The sequence below is a fragment of the Antechinus flavipes genome, chromosome X, assembly GCF_016432865.1.
Source record: "Antechinus flavipes isolate AdamAnt ecotype Samford, QLD, Australia chromosome X, AdamAnt_v2, whole genome shotgun sequence".
In the NCBI taxonomy this organism is placed as follows: Eukaryota; Metazoa; Chordata; class Mammalia; order Dasyuromorphia; family Dasyuridae; genus Antechinus; species Antechinus flavipes.
In genome coordinates this window covers 22,501,990-22,515,671 of record NC_067404.1, presented here as the reverse complement: position 1 = coordinate 22,515,671, position 13,682 = coordinate 22,501,990, and positions in this window count along the sequence as shown.

Sequence of the window (13,682 nt, the reverse complement as noted above, 5' to 3'; positions counted from 1 at the left end):
ATGGGGGGAGAGATTGTGAGCAGAGAAATGGAGAAGAGATGTGGGGGGGTAGAGATTGTGTGGAGGGAAATGGAAGGAGAGATGTGGGGGGTAGAGATGTGAGGGGAAATGGGGAAAGAAAAGGGGGAGAGAGTGGACAGGGGAATGGGTGAAGAGATGTGGGGGGGAGAGATTGTGAGCAGGGAAATGGGGAAGAGATGTGGGGGGCAGAGATGGTGTGGAGGGAAGAGGAAGAAGAGATGTGGGAGGTAGAGATGTGAGGGAAAGGGGGGAAGAAATGGGGGAGAGGGATAGTGGGCAGGGAAATGGAGAAGTGATGTGGGGGGTAGAGATGTGAGGGGAAATAGGGTAAGAATTGGGGGAGAGCGATAGTGGGCAGGGGAAAGGGTTAAGAGATGTGGGGGGGAGAGATGTGTGAGGAGGAAAATCAAGGACAAGATGTGGGGAAAAGAAATTGTGGGTGGAGAAATGAGGGAAGAGATGTGAGGGAAAGAGATTGTGGGGAGGGGAATGGAAGAAGAGATGTGGGGGGTCGAGATGTGAGGGGAAATGGGGGAAGAAATGGGGGAGAGAGTGGGCAGGGGAATGGCTGAAGAGATGTGGGGGGGAGAGATGTGTGAGGAGGAAAGTCAAGGAGAAGAGGTGGGGGAAAGAAATTGTGGGTGGAGAAATGAGGGAGAGATGTGAGGGAAAGAGATTTGGGGGGAGGGATGTGGGAGAAGTGATGTGGGGGGTAGAGATGTGAGGGGAAATGCGGGAAGAAATGGGGGAGAGAATGGGCAGGGGATTGGGTGAAGAGATATGGCAGGGGAGAGATTGTGAGCAGAGAAATGGAGAAGAGATGTGGGGGGCAGAGATGGTGTGGAGGGAAATGGAAGAAGAGATGTGGGGGGTAGAGATGTGAGGGGAAATGGGGGAAGAAATGGGGGAGAGAGTGGGCAGGGGAATGGGTGAAGAGATGTGGGGGGAGAGATTGTGAGCAGGGAAATGGAGAAGAGAGGTGGGGGTAGAGATTGTGTGGAGGGAAATGGAAGAAGAGATGTGGGGGTAAAGATGTGAGGGGAAATGGGGGAAGAATTAGGGGAGAGAGTGGCAGGGGATTGGGTGAAGAGATATGGGGGGCAGAGGTTGTGTGGAGGGAAATGGAAGAAGAGATGTGAGGGGAAATGGGAAAATTGGGGAGAGGGATAGTGGGCAGGGGATTGGGTGAAGAGATGTGGGGGGAGAGATGTGTGAGGAGGAAAATCAAGGACAAAATGTGGGGAAAAGAAATTGTGGGTGGAGAAATGAGGGAAGAGAGGTGAGGGAAAGAGATTTGGGGGGAGGGATGTGGGAGAAGTGATGTGGGGGGTAGAGATGTGAGGGGAAATGGGGGAAGAAATGGGGGAGAGAGTGGGCAGGGGAATGGGTGAAGAGATATGGGGGGGGAGATTGTGAGCAGGGAAATGGGGAAGAAACGTGGGGATAGAGATTGTGTGGAGGGAAATGGAAGAAGAGATGTGGGAGGTAGAGATGTGAGGGGAAATGGGGGAAGAAATGGGGGAGAGGGATAGTGGGCAGGGGCATGGGTGAAGAGATGTGGGGGGAGAGATTGTGGGGAGGAAAATGGGAGAAGTGATGTGGGGGGTAGAGATGTGAGGGGAAGAAAATCAATAAGAAGATTGGGGGGAGAAATTGTGAGCAGGGAAATGGGGAAGAGATGTGGGGGGTAGAGATGTGAGGGGAAATGGGGGAGAGAGTGAGCAGGGGATTGGGTGAAGAGATATGGTGGGGGAGAGATTGTGAGCAGAGAAATGGAGAAGAGATGTGGGGGGTAGAGATTGTGTGGAGGGAAATGGAAGAAGAGATGTCGGGGGGTAGAGATGTGAGGGGAAATGCGGGAAGAAATGGGGGAGAGAGTGGGCAGGGGATTGGGTGAAGAGATGTGGGGGGAGAGATGTGTGAGGAGGAAAATCAAGGACAAAATGTGGGGAAAAGAAATTGTGGGTGGAGAAATGAGGGAAGAGATGTGAGGGAAAGAGATTGTGGGGAGGGAAATGGAAGAAGAGATGTGAGGGGGAATGGGAAAACTGGGGAGAGGGATAGTGGGCAGGGGGATGGGTGAAGAGATGTGGGGGGAGAGATGTGTGAGGAGGAAAGTCAAGGAGAAGAGGTGGAGGAAAGAAATTGTGGGTGGAGAAATGAGGGAAGAGATGTGAGGGAAAGAGATTGTGGGGAGGAAAATGGGAGAAATGATGTGGGGGGTAGAGATGTGAGGGGAAATGGGGGAAGAAATGAGGGAGAGAGTGAGCAGGGGATTGGGTGAAGAGATATGGGGGGGAGAGATTGTGAGCAGGGAAATGGAAGAAGAGAGGTGGGGGTAGAAATTGTGTGGAGGGAAATGGAAGAAGAGATGTCGGGGGGTAGAGATGTGAGGGGAAATGGGGAAAGAAATGGGGGGGGAGAGAGTGGACAGGGGAATGGGTGAAGAGATGTGGGGGGAGAGATTGTGAGCAGGGAAATGGGGGAAGAGATGTGGGGGGCAGAGATGGTGTGGAGGGAAGAGGAAGAAGAGATGTGGGAGGTAGAAATGTGAGGGAAAGGGGGGAAGAAATGGGGGAGCGGGATAGTGGGCAGGGAAATGGAGAAGTGATGTGGGGGGTAGAGATGTGAGGGGAAATAGGGTAAGAATTGGGGGAGAGCGATAGTGGGCAGGGGAAAGGGTTAAGAGATGTGGGGGGAGAGATGTGTGAGGAGGAAAATCAAGGACAAGATGTGGGGAAAAGAAATTGTGGGTGGAGAATGAGGGAAGAGAAGAGATGTGAGGAAAGAGATTGTGGGGAGGGAAATGAGAGAAGTGATGTGGGGGGTAGAGATGTGTGGGGAAGAAAATCAATAAAAAGATTGGGGGGAAGAAATTGTGGGCAGGGAAATGGGGAAGAGATGTGGGGGGCAGAAATTGTGTGGAGGGAAATGGAAGAAGAGATGTGGGGGTAGAGATGTGAGGGGAAATGGGGGAAGAATTAGGGGAGAGAGTGGCAGGGGATTGGGTGAAGAGATATGGGGGGCAGAGGTTGTGTGGAGGGAAATGGAAGAAGAGATGTGAGGGGAAATGGGAAAATTGGGGAGAGGGATAGTGGGCAGGGGGATGGGTGAAGAGATGTGGGGGGAGAGATGTGTGAGGAGGAAAGTCAAGGAGAAGAGGTGGGGGAAAGAAATTGTGGGTGGAGAAATGAGGGAAGAGATGTGAGGGAAAGAGATTGTGGGGAGGAAAATGGGAGAAGTGATGTGGGGGGTAGAGATGTGAGGGGAAATGGGGGAAAATGGAGGAGAGGGATAAGTGGGCAGGGGAATGGCTGAAGAGATGTGGGGGGAGAGATGTGTGAGGAGGAAAATCAAGGACAAAATGTGAGGAAAAGAAATTGTGGGTGGAGAAATGAGGGAAGAGATGTGAGGGAAAGAGATTTGGGGGGAGGGATGTGGAGAAGTGATGTGGGGGGTAGAGATGTGAGGGGAAATGGGGGAAGAAATGGGGGAGAGAGTGGGCAGGGGATTGGGTGAAGAGATATGGGGGGGAGAGATTGTGAGCAGAGAAATGGAGAAGAGATGTGGGGGTAGAGATTGTGTGGAGGGAAATGGAAGAAGAGATGTGGGGGGTAGAGATGTGAGGGGAAATGGGGGAAGAATTAGGGGAGAGAGTGGCAGGGGATTGGGTGAAGAGATATGGGGGGCAGAGGTTGTGTGGAGGGAAATGGAAGAGATGTGAGGGGAAATGGGAAAATTGGGGAGAGGGATACTGGGCAGGGGATTGGGTGAAGAGATGTGGGGGGAGAGATGTGTGAGGAGGAAAATCAAGGACAAAATGTGGGGAAAAGAAATTGTGGGTGGAGAAATGAGGGAAGAGATGTGAGGGAAAGAGATTTGGGGGGAGGGATGTGGGAGAAGTGATGTGGGGGGTAGAGATGTGAGGGGAAATGGGGGAAGAAATGGGGGAGAGAGTGGGCAGGGGAATGGGTGAAGAGATATGGGGGGGGAGATTGTGAGCAGGGAAATGGGGAAGAAATGTGGGGATAGAGATTGTGTGGAGGGAAATGGAAGAAGAGATGTGGGAGGTAGAGATGTGAGGGGAAATGGGGGAAGAAATGGGGGAGAGGGATAGTGGGCAGGGGCATGGGTGAAGAGATGTGGGGGGAGAGATTGTGGGGAGGAAAATGGGAGAAGTGATGTGGGGGTAGAGATGTGAGGGGAAGAAAATCAATAAGAAGATTGGGGGGGAGAAATTGTGAGCAGGGAAATGGGGAAGAGATGTGGGGGGTAGAGATGTGAGGGGAAATGGGGGAGAGAGTGAGCAGGGGATTGGGTGAAGAGATATGGGGGGAGAGATTGTGAGCAGAGAAATGGAGAAGAGATGTGGGGGTAGAGATTGTGTGGAGGGAAATGGAAGAAGAGATGTTGGGGGGTAGAGATGTGAGGGGAAATGGGGGAAGAAATGGGGGAGAGAGAGTGGGCAGGGGATTGGGTGAAGAGATGTGGGGGGAGAGATGTGTGAAGAGGAAAATCAAGGAGAAGATGTGGGGAAAAGAAATTGTGGGTGGAGAAATGAGGGAAGAGATGTGAGGGAAAGAGATTGTGGGGAGGAAAATGGGAGAAGTGATGTGGGGGTAGAGATGTGAGGGGAAGAAAATCAATAAGAAGATTGGGGCGGAGAAATTGTGAGCAGGGAAATGGGGAAGAGATGTGGGGGGCAGACATTGTGTGGAGGGAAATGGAAGAAGAGATGTGGGGGGTAGAGATGTGAGGGGAAATGGGGGAAGAAATGGGAGATCGAGTGGGCAGGGGATTGGGTGAAGAGATGTGGGGGGAGAGATGTGTGAGGAGAAAATCAAGGACAAAATGTGAGGAAAAGAAATTGTGGGTGGAGAAATGAGGGAAGAGATGTGAGGGAAAGAGATTTGGGGGGAGGGATGTGGGAGAAGTGATGTGGGGGGTAGAGATGTGAGGGGAAATGGGGGAAGAAATGGGGGAGAGAGTGGGCAGGGGATTGGGTGAAGAGATATGGGGGGGAGAGATTGTGAGCAGAGAAATGGAGAAGAGATGTGGGGGTAGAGATTGTGTGGAGGGAAATGGAAGAAGAGATGTGGGGGGTAGAGATGTGAGGGGAAATGGGGGAAGAATTAGGGGAGAGAGTGGCAGGGGATTGGTGTGAAGAGATATGGGGGGCAGAGGTTGTGTGGAGGGAAATGGAAGAGATGTGAGGGGAAATGGGGAAAATTGGGGAGAGGGATACTGGGCAGGGGATTGGGTGAAGAGATGTGGGGGGAGAGATGTGTGAGGAGGAAAATCAAGGACAAAATGTGGGGAAAAGAAATTGTGGGTGGAGAAATGAGGGAAGAGATGTGAGGGAAAGAGATTTGGGGGGAGGGATGTGGGAGAAGTGATGTGGGGGGTAGAGATGTGAGGGGAAATGGGGGAAGAAATGGGGGAGAGAGTGGGCAGGGGAATGGGTGAAGAGATATGGGGGGGGAGATTGTGAGCAGGGAAATGGGGAAGAAATGTGGGGATAGAGATTGTGTGGAGGGAAATGGAAGAAGAGATGTGGGAGGTAGAGATGTGAGGGGAAATGGGGGAAGAAATGGGGGAGAGGGATAGTGGGCAGGGGCATGGGTGAAGAGATGTGGGGGGAGAGATTGTGGGGAGGAAAATGGGAGAAGTGATGTGGGGGGTAGAGATGTGAGGGGAAGAAAATCAATAAGAAGATTGGGGGGGAGAAATTGTGAGCAGGGAAATGGGGAAGAGATGTGGGGGGTAGAGATGTGAGGGGAAATGGGGGAGAGAGTGAGCAGGGGATTGGGTGAAGAGATATGGGGGGAGAGATTGTGAGCAGAGAAATGGAGAAGAGATGTGGGGGGTAGAGATTGTGTGGAGGGAAATGGAAGAAGAGATGTTGGGGGGTAGAGATGTGAGGGGAAATGGGGAAGAAATGGGGGAGAGAGTGGGCAGGGGATTGGGTGAAGAGATGTGGGGGGAGAGATGTGTGAAGAGGAAAATCAAGGAGAAGATGTGGGGAAAAGAAATTGTGGGTGGAGAAATGAGGGAAGAGATGTGAGGGAAGAGATTGTGGGGAGGAAAATGGGAGAAGTGATGTGGGGGGTAGAGATGTGAGGGGAAGAAAATCAATAAGAAGATTGGGGCGGAGAAATTGTGTGAGCAGGGAAATGGGGAAGAGATGTGGGGGGCAGACATTGTGTGGAGGGAAATGGAAGAAGAGATGTGGGGGGTAGAGATGTGAGGGGAAATGGGGAAGAAATGGGAGATCGAGTGGGCAGGGGATTGGGTGAAGAGATGTGGGGGGAGAGATGTGTGAGGAGAAAGTCAAGGAGAAGAGGTGGGGGAAGAAATTGTGGGTGGAGAAATGAGGGAAGAGATGTGAGGGAAGAGATTGTGGGGAGGGAAATGAGAGAAGTGATGTGGGGGGTAGACATGTGTGGGGAAGAAAATCAATGAGAAGATTGGGGCGGAGAAATTGTGTGCAGGGAAATGTTGAAGAGATGTGGGGGGAGAGATTGTGGAAAGGGAAAAGAGCTATGGAGGGTAGAGTTGTGAGGGGAGGAAAATGCGGAAAGAGATATAGGGGGAGACATGTGAGGGGAGGGAAATCGAGGAGAGATGTGTGGGGAGGAAAATCGGGGAAGAGATGTGTGTGTGGGGAGAAATTGTGGGCAGGGAAATGGAGAAGAGATGTGAGGGGCAGAGACTGTGATAAAGGAATTGGGAGAAGGGATATGGGGCAGATATTGTGGGGAGTAAAGTGAGGGGAAAGATGTATGGGAGAGAGATTGTAGGCCGGGAAATGGGGGAAGCGATGTGGGCGGGAGAGATTGTGGGGAGGGAAATAAGAGGGAAGGTGGGGGGAGAGATTGTGGGAAGGAAAGTTGGGATAAAGGTGTGTGGTGAGGGAAATGTGGAAGAGATGTGGAGGGGAAGATTACGGGCAGGGAAATGGAGAAGAGATGCGGGGAGCAGAGATTGTGGGCAGGGAAATGCGGAAGAGACGTGGGGAGAGAGAGATTGTGGGCAGGGAAATGGGGAAGAGATGTGGGGGGCCGGATATGGAGGGAGGGGTGTGTGTGCAAAGAATGAGCATTAATAACATTCAGGCCTAGTACACTGCTAACCATAGATTTGGGCCCCTTTGAGCCTTTGAGCGTAGTTGTTAGCGAACAGGCGGCTTTGCAAGTGCCTGATGGAAATAAAAACCAAGTGCCGGTGTGTTGGCCAGGACTCAGGGAGGAAAAACACAGGGACATGTTTTCCCTAGTCATTTCGAGGTTTACTTAACCTCACAGGCAGCATTCTGCCTTATTGTAATAATATCCCCATTTTGCAGATCAGAAGATTAGAAGCCACTGAGATTTGTTTCAATCCCGTCATTATCTGAGGCTTTTCTGTTGGACGCAGAATTGGAGACAACCTGCTCCCCGTTCATTCTGTCCCCGTTGCTCCTGCTTTGGGGATAATTTTGTTAGTTCGGAGATTAAAGTCCATCAAGCGAATCATTTTATTTATTTATGCTGACCTTTTCTTTTAATAAAATCACATGGGATATCTGCCTTGTGTGTGCTGTAATAGATGAAATCTCCTTAGAGAGGCTGATTCATGTCAAATGTCATTATGAATCAGCTTACCAGTTCAGAGCAGGTGTTTTTGGATATAGTCAAAAGCCCTCCCACATCACACTGAGAAAAAAAAAAAAAAAGAAGTGTTGAAAAAAACAATGAACCCAAATCCAGAAAGGCCTAGTTTTATTTTTCAAAAGCCCCTGTTCGAAGAGGGCCCGAAGACCAATCTACTGGAAGAAGCAAAGTATAAGCTCCAAATTCAAGCCAGATCTCTAGTTTAGCTTCTATAAAATGAGGAAAATTAGCTTTTCTAGTATTCATGAGTTTGGGAGCTGAATATTAAGGATTCCTAGAACAAAGTGATTTCATTTTCTATCACGTTGCCAGATGCCCTGTGATCTTTAGCTGAAACAATGAATATGCAATAAATAATTTTCTTAATATGCTGCTTAAGTGCTTTTCTAATTAGAACTCTGGAATATCAGTGTACCTTGCTTAAAGAAACCAGTATCTACAACTCTGAATTGGCAAGATAAAGATCGAGGTGATTAAAAGGGACTTTGCAGTGAAGGAGAATTCTAAGAATTGTGACTTAAATATCCTGGGGAAAGAAGAGAGCCCCTAGAAAGTGAAAAGTTTCTCTCTGGGTTTTCAAACTCCGGCCACACCAGGCCGAGTGGGTGACAAGAAGATCAAAGAGAAGGCTAGAACTCTGAGCTCCCTTGCCTGGGGCTGGAAAATCACTTTGTAGTCTTTGGGAGAAGACTTGAATCCTTTCTCTCTGCCCCCAAGGTGATGCCTTTGGCTTCGAGTGTGAATTGGATTTAAGCGAGGCGGGGATGCTAGCAGTCCCTCTCTCTTCCGGAGTCATCAGTGTCCCATCAACCCCCAGCGCTGGAAGCAAACCTCCATTTAAGGACAGCTGTTAGGTTGGGACGGAGTGAGTGCGAGGAGCGGGAGACATCAGTCGAGAATTTGGAGAACGATATCAATCACTTTGGTTTTCTCCTACACAGAGATGAGTTCCTGGAGCTCACGAAGTCCAGGAGAGCAGCTGGGTGGAAAATGACAGTCCCAAGCCCTGGGTGACCTCCTCAGATCAAAAGATTTCCCTTCCCCCCACCCTAACCCTCTCCACCCGGCGGGAGGGAAGGGCCCCCCAAGTGGGGGGTGGAGAGGATTCGGGAAGGTGTCAGTTCATCCCAACGATTCATCGGGACCAGTGAGAAAAGAAGCTATTTGACCGACTGGGTTAAAATAGGATCTTTTCCAGATGTTCTCAGACATCTGTTTAATGAGCAGATATCCGCATAGCCTCAGAACAACATCATTTGGATGTGGTCATAGCTCTGGGTCTGGATGGGGGGGGGGGGGGGAGTTAGTCAGCCAAACATTCCCAAGTGCTTCGCAACATAATTTAGTGAAATCATTAAACACAAACGGTCTCTGAACAGGCGGGCTTTGAAGAAAGAAGAGTTTTAAAAGGGACTCTGAAGCACAGACTGGCCGATTCCTTACGGGCCCCGAACGGACCCCCGACGGGGGTCGGGGGCCGAAGAGGGAGACCCCACCGCACACAGCGGCGGGGGGCACCCCCGTAGTGATCCCGTAGTGTCGGGGAATGGCATACACAGCCCACAATTCCGGAGACGGAAACGATGCTCAGACAATTCAGATTCATTGTAAAGAGCAACTGTGGTCCCAGGGGGGGGGGGGGGGGGGGGTAGGGGGCGGCGGGGCGTGGGGCCTGTAATGGCCCGAGTCCCTCTGTTAACGTTCCCTGGGAGTTCCCGGCGGGTGGTGAGAAATCAAATGCCAAGGGACTAGGATTCGTAAAGAGGCGTTTTAAAATTGGGAGGAGAAATGTTTTTAAAAGTGAACTTTGTGGGGCGCGCCGAGCTCCTTTTCGATTGGCCAGCGTGATGGAAATCTTAGGGAAACGGGCTGTTAGAGAGGCCCGGCTTCCCTGGGATTTTGAATATCTCCATCCCGTTTGAAAAAGTCCCTTTCCAAGACCGCGTCCCGCCCCGCCCCGTCACACAATCGAGGAACAAAGAAACGCTGCGCCCATTCTCGGGCGGGTGGTGTGAAGCACGTTCACGCAGCGGGGGTCCTCACTTCTCCCTCTCTCTCCGAAAGAGGAAGAAGGTGTGTTTCCTCTAGACATTGTTATTTATTTCCGATTTTCTTAGCCCGAGGCTGGCCGGGGAGGGGGCAGGGGCGGCCAACGGCCGGCATCCGGCCCCTCCCTCCCGCCGGCCTCAGCCCCGGCCCTCTGGCTGCGGGCCGGAGGAAGCGGGCTTCCTTCTCAGTGCCCCGACCCCAAAGCGGCCAACCTTGGGACTGACTGTCTCTAGATTATTCTCTAAAGGCAGCCGAGTGGATGGAACTGAGTTCCAATCCGACCTCAGATACTTGTACTGCTGTGACCCTGGACAAACCTCATTTTTCAGTCCTATTCTTCCCGATCCCTTGTTTATTTTCCTTTTTATGTTTGGGGCCTGGGGGGTTGTCGGCTGAGATACCCGAGTGGCTTGTCATTTCCTTCACCAGCTCATTTTACAGGCGGAGAAACGGAGGTCAACTAGACTAGGCTAGGTTTACACAGCCAGTAAATCGTATTTGAACTCAGGGCCAAGCCCCTCACTCTATCCACCCTGCCACCTAGCGGCCCCACCGTTCCTCCATCGTAAAAATCCGGGAAATAGGAGCACCCATCCCTCAGGGTTGGTACGGGGATCCAATAAGGTGATATTGACAAAGCGACCCCGGGACACAGTAGGGCCTTAATAAAAGCTTCTTTCCTCCCTGCCCGCGTGAAAAACAAACTCTCTTTTAAATAAGTTTTCATTATTTGGGGGACACCTTTGGATCCTGCACCACAGTGGCTACGAGTGGCTGGCTACCCCCGCCCCCGAGGCTACCCTACGTTCATAGAACCTTCCCTTGTAACAAAGAGTAACAGTCGTAAAGAACCGAATGGTAGCCGTTTCTAGTCGCTTATTTCTATCTGGTTCTCCGGCCAGCCTCTAGTTCCCCTGCCTCTACTTAATGCCGGGAAGCAATCTGTCCTGGAGGGCAGGTGAGGGATTTGGTCTCCGAATAGGAAGGGTCTGCAACGCTGCGGCTCCGAGCTGCTTGCCTTTTGGGGGTTGAGGGGTTGGGGGGAGGGAGGGGAGGGTTCCGGCCGTCATTGTGTCCCCTTATCAATGATTCGACGTGCGTTATCACTCCCTCCCGCTGGGCAGAAATTTATTAAAATGAAATCCGAATGTGTGGTCTGGGAATCATGACAGGTTGCAGGGATCGTGACTGGATGGGGATTTTTACGCTTTAGAAGACTAGGATTTGGGGAACCTAAAAGATCAGGAAACGGTCCTAATTTAAGGAAAGCAAAGCAGTGATGAAAACCAAAAGCAAAACTCTGCTCGGTGATTTGTTTCTGTGGTCTTTTAGGAATGGAAGCTAAGGCAGTCAATTAGGGATGGAGAAGACGAGGTGAATTTTTAAGGTGAGTTCATCAGTGTTTAACTGAACTGATGAGTAATTCCAAGTCTTGAAAGGAAATCAACGGAACTCACAATGGAATTCTAGAAGCCCTTCACCAGGGCACCAGCAAAACAAATGTAAACTGGGAGAGACTCAGCTGGCTAGTGCCGCCCCTCCCCCCTTTCTAAAGTCGGATCAAAGCATTTGTTGTCCTACCCCCACCCAACCATTGCTAGCTAACAAACAAACAAAAAAGTTCCCCATGCTAAACACCCCGGGGCCTAACGGCACGGGCAATATTTTACACCCATCATCTCTCACACCTCCAAAGTGTCCCCTCAGCCCTTCCTCTCAGGGTAATCCCAAAGTGTCCCCTCAGCCCTTCCTCTCAGGGTAATCCCAAAGTGTCCCCTCAGCCCTTCCTCTCAGGGTAATCCCAAAATGTTCCCTCATCCCTTCCTCTCAGGGGGTCCCCTTATCCCTTCCTCTCGGGGTGTCCCCTCAGCCCTTCCTCTCAGGGTAATGCCAAAGTGTCCCCTCAGCCCTTCCTCTCAGGGTAATCCCAAAGTGTCCCCTCAGCCCTTCCTCTCAGGATAATCCCAAAGTGTTCCCTCATCCTTTTCTCTCAGGGTGTCCCCTCATCCCTTCCTTTCGGGGTAATCCCAAAGTGTTCCCTCATCCCTTCCTCTCAGGGTGTCCCCTCATCCCTTCCTCTCAAGGTAATCCTAAAGTGTTCCTTCAGCCCTTCCTCTCAGGGTAATCCCAAAGTGTTCCCTCAGCCCTTCCTCTCAGGGTAATGCCAAAGTGTCCCCTCAGCCCTTCCTCTCAGGGTAACCCCAAAATGTCTACTCATCCCTTCCTCTTGGGGTGTCCCCTCAGCCCTTCCTCTCAGGATAATCCCAAAGTGTTCCCTCATCCTTTTCTCTCAGGGTGTCCCCTCATCCCTTCCTCTCAGGGTAATCCCACAGTGTTCCCTCAGCCCTTCCTCTCAGGGTAATACCAAAGTGTCCCCTCAGCCCTTCCTCTCAGGGTAACCCCAAAGTGTCTACTCATCCCTTCCTCTTGGGGTGTCCCCTCAGCCCTTCCTCTCAGGATAATCCCAAAGTGTCCCCTCAGCCCTTCCTCTCAGGGTAATCCCAAAGTGTCTCCTCAGCCCTTCCTCTCAGGGTAATCCCAAAGTGTTCCCTCAGCCCTTCCTCTCAGGGTAATCCCAAAGTGTTCCCTCAGCCCTTCCTCTCAGGGTAATGCCAAAGTGTCCCCTCAGCCCTTCCTCTCAGGGTAACCCCAAAGTGTCTACTCATCCCTTCCTCTTGGGGTGTCCCCTCAGCCCTTCCTCTCAGGATAATCCCAAAGTGTCCCCTCAGCCCTTCCTCTCAGGGTAATCCAAAGTGTCCCCTCAGGCCTTCCTCTCAGGGTAATCCCAAAGTGTCCCCTCATCCCTTCCTCTCAAGGTAATCCTAAAGTGTTCTCTCATCCCTTCCTCTCAGGGGGTCCCCTTATCCCTTACTCTCAGGGTGTTCCCTCATCCCTTCCTCTCAGGGTAATCCCAAAGTGTCCCCTCAGCCCTTCCTCTCAGGGTGTCCCCTCAGCCCTTCCTCTCGGAGTGTCCCCTCAGCCCTTCCTCTCAGGGTAATCCCAAAATGTTCCCTCATCCCTTCCTCTCAGGGGGTCCCCTTATCCCTTCCTCTCAGGGTATCCCCTCAGCCCTTCCTCTCAGGGTAATCCCAAAGTGTTCCCTCAGCCCTTCCTCTCAGGGTAATGCCAAAGTGTCCCCTCAGCCCTTCCTCTCAGGGTAACCCCAAAATGTCTACTCATCCCTTCCTCTTGGGGTGTCCCCTCAGCCCTTCCTCTCAGGATAATCCCAAAGTGTTCCCTCATCCTTTTCTCTCAGGGTGTCCCCTCATCCCTTCCTCTCAGGGTAATCCCACAGTGTTCCCTCAGCCCTTCCTCTCAGGGTAATACCAAAGTGTCCCCTCAGCCCTTCCTCTCAGGGTAACCCCAAAGTGTCTACTCATCCCTTCCTCTTGGGGTGTCCCCTCAGCCCTTCCTCTCAGGATAATCCCAAAGTGTCCCCTCAGCCCTTCCTCTCAGGGTAATCCCAAAGTGTCTCCTCAGCCCTTCCTCTCAGGGTAATCCCAAAGTGTTCCCTCAGCCCTTCCTCTCAGGGTAATGCCAAAGTGTCCCCTCAGCCCTTCCTCTCAGGGTAACCCCAAAGTGTCTACTCATCCCTTCCTCTTGGGGTGTCCCCTCAGCCCTTCCTCTCAGGATAATCCCAAAGTGTCCCCTCAGCCCTTCCTCTCAGGGTAATCCCAAAGTGTCCCCTCAGGCCTTCCTCTCAGGGTAATCCCAAAGTGTCCCCTCATCCCTTCCTCTCAAGGTAATCCTAAAGTGTTCTCTCATCCCTTCCTCTCAGGGGGTCCCCTTATCCCTTACTCTCAGGGTGTTCCCTCATCCCTTCCTCTCAGGGTAATCCCAAAGTGTCCCCTCAGTCCTTCCTCTCAGGGTGTCCCCTCAGCCCTTCCTCTCGGAGTGTCCCCTCAGCCCTTCCTCTCAGGGTAATCCCAAAATGTTCCCTCATCCCTTCCTCTCAGGGGG